We start from the raw sequence: 14,119 nt of genomic DNA on the forward strand, positions 1-14,119 counted from the left end.
AAAAGATACAACCAACCAGCAGCTTTTGGAAACTAGGATCACCCCCGTTGTAAAGATAACACGGCACCCCTTTCCGTAGGGGCTCGCTAAGGTATTATTTCTCAACTATTCCGATTCCAGCAAACGGAGGCTGTTAGGTCAAAGCCGTAGCGCGCGCCCTGTAGTTTTGAAGCAGGGTGAGACAACTTTAGCTAGGAGCCTCTTTTCCTTCTGCCCAGCTCCCCGAAAACAATGTTCGACTTGCATGTGTTAAGCATATAGCTAGCGTTCATTCTGAGCCAGGATCAAACTCAGATTTTGACTATGATTAGGCGGGGACAGGATTCGAACCTGCAGTCTTCAGGTCATGAGCCTGATGAGTTGACCAATTCCTCTACCCCGCTTCTTCCCCTGATCTTTCTTTCCCTCTTCCCATACAAATTGATTCTCTCTCCTAACCACTCTTAAATATGTGAAATACACGGAATCGATCCAAAACTACTAGCAAGGGAATCAACTCTTATTGCCGTAAAGGAAAAATAACCCCTTTCCTTTATATATATATATATACAAGGAACAAGTAGCCTTCGCCACCTATTCCTGAATTAAGGGAACGCGAGAAATCTTTATCTATGTCAACTCAACACAAAACAAACGGACGACTGAATCCTATAAACGAAATTCTTTTGAGAAGATCTTGCACCTATGCTTCTATAAAAATCACCTATGTGGAAGGGATGCTTCTACTTGGTCATCATAGACCAGCAAATCCATTTGAGAGCTGTCTTTCTTTGATGGTAGTGTCCTTTCTTCACGCTCACCATCTCTGTAGAGCTTAACAAGATAGTCCGAATTGGACAAGGGGTGCAGCCCCCTTTTCCTTCCTCCTCTCCCCCTCTTTCCTTCTCTCCTACTCCAACAAGGAAGGGGGGAGTCGTACTCCCGGTGGGAGGAGGACTCCTCCTGGCGCGCCCCTCCTGGCCGGCCTAACCCCTCCCCCTGGCTCCTTTATATACGGGGGCAGGGGGGCACCCCATAGACACAACAACAATTGATCCCTTGGATCTCTTAGCCGTGTGCGGTGCCCCCCTCCACCATAGTCCTCCTCAATAATATTGTAGTGGTGCTTAGGCGAAGTCCTGCGATGGTAGAACATCAAGATCGTCACCACGCCGTCATGCTGACGGAACTCTCCCTCGACACTCGGCTGGATCGGAGTTCGAGGGACGTCATCGAGCTGAACGTGTGCTAGAACTCGAAGGTGCCATAGTTTCGGTGCTTGATCGGTCGGGCCATGAAGACGTACGATTACATCAACCGCGTTGTTCTAACGCTTCCGCTTTCGGTCTACGAGGGTACGTGGACACACTCTCCCCTCTTGTTGCTATGCATCACCATGATCTTGCGTGTGCATAGGAATTTTTTTGAAATTACTACGTTCCCCAACATGTGTGGCCTTCACCACCGATGGTTTTGATGCTCGGTACAACAAACTCTTTGTAGCGGTGAACGAAGGGGGAAAAAGTTCTTAACTAAGAATTTAAGCGAGAAGCACAAGTGGGCACGCGCTCATGACGATGGTGGTAGGTGATATGGCGACATGACGAGCAATCTAGTAGAATGTTTCAACAATGTGCTGAAGGGTGCTCGTGCATTGCCGGTGACTGCAATAGTGGAGTACACCTTCTTCAAGCTTAATGGGTACTTTCAGAGGCATTCTGTAGAGACTGCAAAATGGATAGGTGAAAAAAAAAGATTATCCGGAAAAGGTTGATTAATGGTTGCAGTTACAAGCAAGCAAGTCTTCACGGCAACAAGTTATTATATTCGACAGAATTGAAATGATCTATCAAATTGATGAGCCAGGTGGCACAACACGAGACGGTTTTCAATATGGTGGTGCTACATTTGAGGTGCGTCTGAAGACTCGGTGGTGCCAGTGCGAGAGGCCTAGTAAGTATCATTGGCCATGCTCGCATTTGATAACGGCGGCGAAGGCGAGAAACATACAATTTTGTGATGGAAAAACCGTGCGGATGCAAGAGTTCCATGTGAAAGCTACTAGGTTGACATGGGCGCCAAGATTTCACCCTTTCTTGGACCAATCACAGTGGCCTGAGTACCATGGCCCTCATATTAAGCCAGACCCTCTTCTGAAGGTGGAGACCAAGGGTAGAAGGAGAACTAAGAGGTTCAGGGGTGATATGGATGACCTGGCTGGATACACTGGCATGAAACAATTTGGTAGCGGTCATTTCATGGAGGCTCCTGACACTATCAACTGTGGGGTGTGTGGTGAAGGGCGACACAATGAGAGGACATGCAAGAAAAGAAAAACCAATAAAAGGAAAACAAGTCGTGGAGGTGGCACCGATGGTGAACGAGTTGGAAGAGGTGGCGGTGGTGGTGGTCGAGGAAGCACAAGTGACAGAGGTGGTGGTGGTGGTGGTCATAGAGGGAGCACAAGTGCTAGAGATGCTACTGTTTATAGAGGGAGTACAAGTGCTAGAGGTGGTGGTCGAGCAAGCACAAGTGCTAGAGGTGGTGGTCGAGCAAGCACAAGTGCTAGAGGTGGTGGTCGAGCAAGCACAAGTGCTAGAGGTGGTGGTGGTCGTAGAGAAAGCACAAGTGCTAGAGGTGGTGGTCGTCGTAGAGGAATGGTTGATAATGGACCGGCCTTCGGTTTTTTGCTTAATCCAGATGGTTGATCTAATAATAATGGTATATTTTTTGTTCATACAATTCCTAGCATTTATTGATTTACTGTATTTACACATTTACTCTCTTGTGTCTTGTGCTAACAATTGTTCTTTTTGTAGGCATGGCTTCATCCCATTCCAGGACGAGGCCGGCGTGCACGGACCAAGCGGACATGCCGAAGACGTGGATGGAGGCCAGGTTGGACAAGGAGAAGGAGAAGGATGTGCCCACACCACCATGTTGGTGTGGTGATGTTTGCAAGTTGAAGGTGTCCATTGACCGCAAGAAGTCATGGACAGAAGGTAGAAGGTTTTTCGGGTGTCCCAACTATGCACATGATCGTCGAAGGCCAACTAACGCATATGACATACCACCGGTATGTTAGGTGTACATACAAAAAACCTCAACAAGTATGAACTCATATTACTAACAAAAAAATGATTTTTATGTAGTCGCCTCCCCCACTTTGCAAGTACTTCACTTGGATAGATCACGAGGTACCAAAAGATGTCCAAGAGGACCAACATCAAGATTATTTACGGAGGCAACGCCTGTTCGAGGAGTCCTTTGCACGGGGATTGGAGCATGAGCGTCGTGAGAAGGAGAAGAACGAGCGCAAGAAGCGTGATCAAGAGAGGGCACACAAAGAGAAGGCGGCTCGTCAAGAAGAGAGGGCAAGAAAACTTGCAAGGGCTCGCGATGCACGAGAGGAGGACGAGGCACGTGACAAGAAGGGAAATTGGCCCTATACTACTCAGTAGACAAATGGAAAGGCACCGGCATCGATGATGGACTGTCAAGACTTTGTTTAATGTATGAACTTGTCATTCGAGACCTTGTGTGGTCATGAACTACTTATGTCATTCGAGACATCACGTGTGAACTTGTCATTCGAGACCTTGTGTGGTCATGAACTACGTATGTGCAAAGTATTTGAGATTATGTGCAAACTATGCTTTGTTCATATTTTTGGTTGATTTCCACTTTTTAAAAGTGTGTGCAACAAGTTGCCAAGCAAAAACATTAACAAAATAAAGAACTCTGGTCCAGATGCCAAGGTCCCTGGCATCTGGGTCGCTATCCAGAGAGCATTTTTGCCGTTTGGTAATGTGCACACCCAGACGCCAAGGTCGCTGGCGTCTGGGTCCCTATCCAGAGAGCATTTTTCCAGTTTGCTAATGTGCACAGCCAGATGCCAAGGTCCCTGGCATCTGGGTCTCTATCCAGAGAGCATTTTTGCAGTTTGCATATGTGCACACCCAGACGCCAAGGTCCCTGGCGTCTGGGTCCCTATCCAGAGAGCAAATTTCGAGTGGATAAGATTCTTTGGGCCCACCTCTAGCCCTCTCATCCATTCATCTCCACCTCTACCCCTCTTATTCCATTCATCTCCAATCACTCTCACCTATATCCCTGCCAACGTCACTCCCTCTCCAGCACCCTAACCCCCCTCAAATCTCTCACGAATCGGTCCGGTTTCACCGTTGGATCTTCAGGATTTCCAAACAAGAAGGTAAATCGACTCCACACCCATTTTTTGGTTGGTTTAATGTATCATAGTTTTGTGCAAACCCTAGTTTCTTTTCCTCGTGGTTTAACATATCATAGGTTAGGTACTCAGCGATTTGTGTGTTGCAGATGGCTAAGGGTACTCAGTGGGTGCTTAGCCCTGTTGTTCATGTCCAAGGCTTGTCTCGATGTGTTGTGCAAGTTAGTGAAGTGGACCTCACTTTTGATTGGTTGGAGACTAAATTCATGTTGAAGGAAGGGTTGAAGGAAGACGATTTTGTGTAATACGTCAGCAGGAAGCAGTCAGGTGTCCCCGGGGAAAGAAAATTGATTGACATAACTGATGATGTCAAGATTCAAGAAATGTTGCAAGAATGGGAATGGAAAAGGGTGGTTGACTTGCATTGCTACAGGAAACTGAGTTATATGTGATGTTCATGTCGTTTCAACTATCGTGGACCATCGTGGTCATGAACTAGTTATGTCATTCGAGACATTGTATGTGATGAACTTGTTATTCGAGACTATTTGTGTGATTTGAGATTATGTGATAACTATGTTTGTCATTTGCTATTATGTGAACACTAATGTTTGTAATTCGATACTATGGGTGATTGCTAGAACAAAATATCTATGTGATAACTATCTATGTGATAACTCCATACTATGCTATGACAAAATATGAACAAAATGAAGAAAGTACTAAACCAGGGCCAGACGCCATGGACCCTGGCGTCTGGTTGCCCTGTTTCTGTTGTCCAGGACTCTGCTTTTGCTTCCAGTCGACCGCCAGACGGCAGAGATGGTGGCGTCTGGTCCCCTGACTTGCAACCGGACGCCAAGGACCCTGGCGTCTGGTCCCCTGACTTGCAACCAGACGCCAAGGACCCTGGCGTCTCGGCCCCTGTACATTAGTTTCAACTTGCTGTTTGACACAAGTATCAACAGGTTCATACAACACAGAATAAAGCACATATATGAACATTTCACAGAATTTTCACCATGACAAATTCTTGCATACAAACGACACCAAGTTCACAAATTTTCCACCACAACAATTTCATGCATACATAAGACACCAAATTGAAGACAACCTAAAAGTTTTTACCACGACACCAAGTTCATGCATACAAACGACACCTAGTTCATGCACTTTCACACAATACCTTTCTAGCTCACTTCCTCCTCTTCGCTAGCCTCTTTACGCGAGTTGCAAGTGTAGGCTCCTCCTCTTCGCTAGCCTCCTCCTCCTCTTCGTTGTATGCCTCCTCCTCCTCTTTGTTGTATGCCTCCTCCTCCGCATCATCGGTGGGCTTGTATATTTGAATTCCCGTGGGAATAAGCTTATGAGGATACTCCGGACTATGGAATTTACTGTTCCATGTCTTCTTTCTACCTTTCTTGGCCGGTGTCTTAGCTATGGCTTTGCCTTTCTTAGAGTGAGCATTGCCTTATGTCAGTTGTGTAACCTGTGATGGTTGTGGAGCATCAACATCATACTCATGATCCTCTTGATGTGTTGCATCATACTCATGCTCCTCATGATGTGTTGGCTCCTCTTGATGTGCTGGCTCCTCTTCATGGACCTCCTTGTCTATGTCCTCTTTGTTCTGGACATAACACCGTCTATTAGCTCTGGCGGCACGGCTACCAGGTGCATACACGTCACTGGACTGAGCACCATGCCAAGAAAGCATAGCTGGCATCTTATGGAACCGCTTCTTAAACTTCTGCGACAACACAAAATATGCTATGATATGAGATGCAAATAACTAATCCACGAAAAGAAACTTTTATAATATATTGCGGCTAACCTCCATCGTGCTCCTAAGAGTCCTCTCAGATAACCCACCACTAGGTGGATGACTCAGTGCAACATTGGCATCGTTGACGCACAGAAGCAACTCTCTCCCATGCAATTCATGAACACACCAAACTTATGTATTTGAAAGAACACAATATGATGCAAGTATGTTAGAATAGGTTCATTAGACTACCATTTCATCATGCATCGGTGCATAGTCAACGTGAGCCCCTCTGGTGTCTCTCACAGCCGTGTTGAAGGTATGATAACCTTCTGCAGTCTCCGGGTCTCCAGACACCAACTCCGACCACTCCTCATGAGTCCAACCAGGCTTTAGCTTTAACCGGTAACGATCCGCATACCACACTTAATACTTCTGATATGCTGACTCATTGTGAGGTCTATTCTCTGATTGCACTAATGTGTCTCTTTGATCCCAAATTTGTATTCACGCATGGTGTTTGTTTTCCCAATCCGATATATCCTGATTGTTCCTTGGATCGAACCTACAAATGATGCACGGTACAAAGCATTAGCAAACATAGACTAATTCAATGCTCTACTACATACTGAAGGACATGCTTGCTCACCGATGCAGAGATAGCATTCCCTCCTTGCTCTCCTCAATTGGAATACCTTGTCTTCTTCCAAATTGTCTTGCCACACAGTCTACAAAGTGTCACTCGACTGCGAAGAAGCATATCATTGGGCACCTCGCCCGCCAAAGATGGCTATCACGCGTGCACATCTCATTAAGATCAAAGCCACGATCTTCCACATAAGGCAACCAATGTACCTTCAAAACAAAGTGATACATTGTTAGATACAAGTTTCATTCTTGACTAAATTTTGTCTCATCGAACTTCTCAATACCTGCTCAGCAGTCAAGGTGTCCAGCTCGTTCATATAGCACTTGTATCGCACATGTGAGCTTCCTGTGTACACTGTCACTTGTTCCCAATAGTACGCAAGCGTAGGGCGCCGATATGGATCATCATCATGCACCCCATCATGATTACCCCGTGGGTTTGGCATGTTGGGGTTCTTGAAATCGGGCCGTCCAACCGGGATCTGCTCCCACATCCACACGGATAGGCTCCAAACAAACCCAGCCAATGAGGATGTATCTCCCTTCCTGCGACATGCCAAGTCAAGCTGCAATCAAACAAACATGTTAGATATGGAGGCACATGACAAATGCAAGATAAATGATTGCACATATCTCTTACCCGATGATACAAATATGCTAGTGTGGCCGAACCCCAGCTATACTAGGTATCCCAGTTATTGAGTAGCTCCAGGAACATCCACAGGGCTGAGTTCCCGGTTGCATCTGAGAAGACTACCTTGGTTAGTACATACCAAAGATAGGCCCGCGCAAACTGCTGCACAACCACGTCATTGGCACCCTCAGGGCACAGATTGGTGTCTCTTCTGACTAGTTTAGCCAAGAATGCCTCACTCTCGCGGTATCGGCCTTGCCTTCTTGAGGGTCGTCGGGCTGAACACCAATTAAAATGCCAGTCCGTTCTCGCCAATTAACAACGCTGACACGACCGGTAACAGCTTGTCCGTTGATAGGAAGGCCGCTTATCATAGCCATGTCCTCTAGGGTCATCGTCATCTCCCCACATGGAAGGTGGAACGAGTGAGTCTCCAGCCTCCAACGATCCACAAGTGCGGTCAACGCCGCGTGGTTCACCGGCGGAGCGCGTCGCTTAAACTGCAACACGAATGGGAGAAGACCCAATCTCCGAATATAAGGCTCGTACCGCGGGTCGTAAGTAAAGCCATCAACGGAATGACCCCTCATGCGCATAGCAACTACAAGCTGCAAATAAAGTGATGTTTTGATCAATACAAGAACACAAATGAGAAACAACGAAATTTGACAAGTCTTGCTTCTTACCTTTCCGTTCTCAATGGCACGAGCACGATGCTCCTTATCCCACTCATCGATTAATCCGGCATACCAAGGTCCATCATCATCCTCCATCCTACAAAACAAATCTCAAACATCTATGAATACATGAACAATATCAAACAATAAAATTTCCTTCTCCAAGTTATGCCATATGAACACACCATTCTTCTCAAACATAACAACATCATTTCTTTCTTCTTCATATGCACACATACCATCTAGAGTACCAAATTTCACCATCAAATAAAATTCATAATCATCATCCGCCATTCTATTGAACAAATCATGTCACACACAATCATCAAATTTCATCATCTCTTTTGCAAAAAAAATTATGCCATCAATATATTCAACTATATTGTCATACCACTTCACACATATAATTTTTTTTTAAATATATTTGCTTGCCAAAGTAGTCTTCTCAGATTCAAACAAATATTATGCCATCTATATATTCAACATATAGCTAATTTACTAGCACATGCATACATCATCTATAATTCAAGAAAAAATCACAAACTATGTCTATTGGTAGACAACTACAAACATCTACCAACTACACTACCTACCAAATCATCTATCAACTACAAACTATTTCCTAAAACAAAGAAACCATCTACTAATCTAACATCACCTAATGTGAAATAATGCATCCAAAATGAGAGGAGAAAACCAAAAGCAATTGGAGGGAATAGGGGAGAATACCTCAAGGATACTTGGGGGCCTCAGATCCACAAATTTGGGTGGAGGATGGAGTAGATCAAGGGGGGGGGGGTGGTGTGAGGGAGAAGAGGGGCGAAGGATAAAGAGCTCTCTGTTCTTCGGCCGCCGCCAGGGAGAGGTTGGAGATGAGTGGGCTGGGCCCGTGGGGTTATCCAGTTACCAGGGCCAGACGCCAGGGTCCTTGGCGTCTGGCCCCTTTGCCACGTCAGCAGGTCAACGGGCAGGCGGGCAATGCGGGCCAGGGGCCAGACGCCAGGGTTCATGGCGTCTGCTTCGCAACCCAGACGCCAGGGATGTTGACGTCATCTAAAACGGTCAGAAACGAAAAAAAATTCATAACGAGGTCAAATAGGGATTTTGTTAGCCACATAGGTCAAAACAGTAATTTTGTCCACATTGTTCACAGTCTCCAGTTCCACATGTGTCTCTGCCTCTGACAATGCAATGACTTTGGACTAGTCAACTTCCAACGCATGGGGATCCAAGATGTCCAGAAGATGTGCTCCACTAGCATAGGCATAATAGCTTCCTTTGTGTGCTGCAATGAACTAGTGTCGGCGGCCATGTCTGCTAATTCAATGAGGTCAGTACTAGCAAGACTGGTGGTATGGTGTAGGTTGTCTTCTCAGCTAGATATAGCCCGGCTATGTATCCGTTTTGGTTTCCATGCCCAACGATCTAAAGAGTAAACAATGTTTTCCTTGTTTACGTGTGCTACTAGCTAGCCTAGTGGCTGGTGGTGTGGTGTGGATTTGCTTTAATAGTTTGGAGTTTAGGAGGTATATATGGAGGCTGCGATTGAAAGAGGGCACTAGGGCGTAGGTCGGGGAGACATCTGATGGAGGAGGTGCTTGATTTCTTCATATGCTCATTTGGCCTCTCGTAGTTGAGGATCTTCAAGAAGGTGCTCAATTTCTATTACGTGGAGTTTGGTCAATTTAAATCCCAACTTCATCTCCACCTATTTTATTTTTTGCGCACCTTATTAGTGTGACGTCCGTATGACTAAACGCATTGCGAAAATAACAACTTAAAATCAAAATCATCCTAGTTTTTACCCTTTTTGCTTAGGAGTCCCCTGACCACTTTTTTTTCCATTTCCTTGGGACTGTTATATTCATACAACTCATGCACAACATTATTATCCTAATTGCGTGCTATTAACACAGAAACCTAGTCTGGGGAAATATGCCCATTAATTTTCATTTGACGCCTTTGGCAATAAATGACATGCTATGGTTGCTCCATAAAATAGAAAGATGTTGAGCGTTAGCCGAACCAAACGTCAAGTTCTTCCATAATCTTCTGCAGGAGGATGGAAGACATGTCACTTGGGTTATTGAAAACCCCCATATTATGTCCCTTCCAAATCTTGCATGAGATGAGAGTAATTATGGAAAACCTAGCATTACTAAGTTGCATTATATCCAATGTGCACACACTCGACGAGCATCATTATTTTTTAAACGGATGCAAGCACCAATTAATGATGTTTGTACACATGTGTACCAACACATATGCTCAATTTGAAGGTAGCCTTAGCGCACAAAGACGACATCACGTGTGGACAAAACCCTTTTAGCAAAATGACAAATCTATAACTGAAGGTAGGTAATTATGTGGCACTCCAGTTTGCATGAAATGTAATCCATGTATGTAGTAGGGCCAACCACAAATTTGAAGGTTGTCCTTCACCCAAAGGTGATTCAAGACCTCCAACCATCCAAACATTCAAGAACTTCACAATTTGTAAGAATGATGTGCTTTTTTACATGCCCCACATAAAGAGTATCTGTGTAACACGTCAAATGAGCTATTTCATATATCTCTAACATCACAATATCTACTCAATATGGCCCTAAAGTGTTGTGCTTTTGTAGGCATATGTGGCCTGCTAAGCCCAGACAATGGTGAAAAGGTGAACAAACTATTGCTTCGGTGCAACCCCCTTAAAAGTTTACACCAATCTTAAAGTTACTTAAAAATAGTTTTCTCGTACATTCACGATCAACTAATTCTAATCCCTATATTCTCCCAGTGGATAAAACAAGAGATCGGAACAATCTAATCTTTTTGATTTAAGGGGCAACTTCTAATCTCCACCTTTAATCTGCATCAAAATATGTAAACTTTTGTGCGCGGGTTATACCTAAGCAAAACTCACTAATTAACTAATGGCGGCTGATCTGAGTTGGTCAAGCCAAGAACACTTATTTTTCTTCAAAAAATTCATGTGGAGGTTGAGCTATATAGAACCCCTTATCCTCATTCCTCCAATATTGCTTTGAGATGTGTGCTCTCCAACTAACTTACTGTATAAATTTTTTTCTTTTTTGTTTCTCTCAGATGAAACAACATATGAACTTCAAACTTTGCAAAACAAACAAACTTTAAACTGGAATATGTGAAAAACTTTCATATTTTTTTATTCGACATAAATATACAAAATGAGACTTTTTTATTTTAAAAATTATTTTAAGCATTTAAAATGCATGAAAAAATCCGAAACTTTTTCCCACAGTGTAGTTAGAATGTTTTGTCTTCCTGGAAAGTTTGAAGTTTATATGTTGTTTCGTTTGAGAGAAAAAAAAGACAACTGCATGGATCGCGATGCATAAATGGATAGGTAAGATAAAGGGTACCATGTAGCTCGACCTACAGAAAACCATACTCTTATTTCTTCCATGGCGATTCAAAAGCTATGCTTGGCATTTCTGTGGCCTTTGGTTTTTTTATTTGTAGACATAATAATTGGGTCTGCAAGCTTTTTTTAAGAGTGATGGTTTTCTTTTGCTTACTAGAACTAGAAGGTTTTCCGATCTAACTAGATTGTGTAGTTGAGTACAGTAGCATAACAAGTGCAAACTGAACCAAAACTCTTGGATGTGCTCCAAGTGAGTTCCTGTTTCTCTTTTTGTGAGCTCAAGTGAGTTCCTGTATTGGCGCATGAAGAGCTTGCCAAACCAACAACAGCAGTAAGTATGTTCTAGTTGGAACATAGTCCGGCCTGTAGATGGATCTATACTGCTAATGAATCAACAAACTAAAACTCGGTAAGAAATTTCTAGTAAGTCAGTTCGATTGCTCCCGTCAACCTGCATTAGTGCCATGGTTTTCACGTTCAACGACATTTCGACGATATTCACCGAATTTCAGTAGACACTAAAATAATTACGTTTCGGCCAATGTATTTCAGCAATTTCAGTAGTGCATAGGAATTCAATTATTTTCAAAAATTCAAATATTTAATTGAATTCAAGTGAATATTTCAGTCATTTGGCCGAGATGCAAACCGAAATCATGGAAATTTTGATTGGGGCTGAAATTTTTCTGAAACTCAAATTGAAAACCATGATTACTGCAAGTAATAAATCGTATGAATGGTAACAATACACCTTACTAGGAGCTACAAATTAAGCTCCAACTGAAAGAACTATATGTCGATATTACTAAAATTTAATTACCCACACCCCAATATTAAGGGGACGCTTATCCCAAATTATCAATTAAAAAGATATTACAGTCTTGCTGACAAGTGACAATAAAATGTTTCAAAAGCATTTTACATGCAGCTATCTAGGAGTAAATGATAACAAATCATACTAAAATGACACTGTCAACCAATACAGACTACTTCCTAGTAGTGTCAAGCAAATGATGCTCGCTGTGTAGTAGCACGGACTCCAGACTCCAAGAAGACCAATATATATTCCATGCCTGGCACGGGTATAGCGCTAGCTCTCCGATTCATTCCCAGGGGATCTCGATGTTTGTAGTTGGAACATAGTCTGGCCTGTAAACCGATCTGTACTGCTAATGAATCAACAAACTAAAAACTTGATAAAAAAATTCTAGTAAGTTAGCTTGATTGCTCCTGTCAACCTGCATTACCGCCATGGTTTTCACTTTCAATGAGACCTCGATGAAATTCCCTGAATTGCAGTAGACACCAAAATAACTACGTTCTGGCCAACATATTTCAGCAATTCAGTAGTGCACAACAATTCAAATATATTATTTCAAAAAATCAAATTTTTAATTGAAGTCGAGTGAATAGTTCGGCCATTGGGCCGAAATGCAATTTTTTCTGATTTCGGTTTTCAAAAATATTCAGTGAATTTCAGTTATTTCAGCTGGGGCTGATTTTTTTTTCTAAAACACAAATTAAAAACCATGATTACCGCTTCAAGTCGTAGGAACTATAACAGTACAGCCTGCAAGGAAAAACAAAAAGCTCTGACTGAAAAAATTATATGTCGATATTACTAAAATTTAATTACACACACACACACACACACCAATATTAAGGGGATGCAATCCCAAATTCTCGATTAAAACTGGCCAGATATTACAGTCTTTGCTGACAACAAAATGTTTCAAAAACATTTTATATGCAGCTATTTAAAGTACTGCCTCCATCCCAAAATATAACACGTTTTGGTAGGCTAGTTTAGCCTAACAAAACGTTATATATTTTAGAACGGAGGAAATATATGATAACAAAACATACTAAAATGACACTCAACCGATACACTACTACCTAGCTAGGATCAAGCAAATGATGCTCGCTGTGTAGTAGCACGGACTCCAGACTCCAGGGCAGACCACCCGTATATATTCCATGGCTGACGAGGGTATAGCGCAAGCTCTCCGATTCATTCCCAGGGGATCTCGACGTTGAGATCGAAGTCCCTGGGAACACCATTTGGGTTTGGGGCCGCCGGCAGCACCACCGCAGCTGCCGCCGGAGGCGCCAGGGCTATGGTGAGATCAAACGCAGCTGCGGCCAGAGGCGCCGAGGCTATGGTGAGATCAACCGCGGCTGCGGCCAGAGGCGTCGGGGCTATGGTGAGATCAACCGCGGCTACGGCCTGAGGCGCCGGGGCTATGGTGAGATCAACCGCGGCTGCGGCCAGAGGCGCCGGGGCTATGGTGAGATCAACTGCGGCTACGGCCAGAGGCGCCGGGGCTATGGTCGGCGCCATGATGTTGTCAACGGCCTGGGCGACGGCGAGCCCGCCGATGCGCTGCTGTGCTTCAGCGACCCTGTTGGCCCTGCCGTGGGACGACATGTGGCCGCCAAGGGATTGTGGGGTGGGGAACTTCCTGGGGCACTTGGTGCACTGGTACTTCCCCTCCGACTCCGAGTCCCACGACGGCGGCCATACGCCCCTCACCGGCGGCTGCGAGGAACCTCCCTCCTGGATTCCATGGAGCCGCCAGTTATTTGGATCCATGGCGCCGGCACCCGTGATCACCGGCTGCTCGGGTACCGGTTCCGGCACGACGGCGCTGTGTGGTGTGTGGATGCTGGGCAATGTCCTCACCGTAAAGCCGGTATGTATATATAGTGCATCGGGAGGGACGGAGCCGTTTCCGTCTGAAGGAGAGAATTAAAGCTCCATATATCTCTTCCTGGTTTACAGGTTTCTTCTGCTGCTATATGTGGGATGCTATAATTGGAGATATGTAAATGACTC

General features: G+C 44.3%; 1 non-coding gene across 1 annotated transcript; it reads right to left on the minus strand.

Moving 5' to 3' along the window:
• Window positions 1-309: 309 nt before the first annotated feature.
• TRNAM-CAU lies at window positions 310-383 on the minus strand. Its single transcript has one exon. It is a non-coding gene; the product is annotated as a tRNA-Met (tRNA).
• Window positions 384-14,119: the final 13,736 nt, after the last annotated feature.

Source organism: Triticum dicoccoides, chromosome 2B, assembly GCF_002162155.2.
Source record: "Triticum dicoccoides isolate Atlit2015 ecotype Zavitan chromosome 2B, WEW_v2.0, whole genome shotgun sequence".
NCBI classification, from domain to species: domain Eukaryota; kingdom Viridiplantae; phylum Streptophyta; class Magnoliopsida; order Poales; family Poaceae; genus Triticum; species Triticum dicoccoides.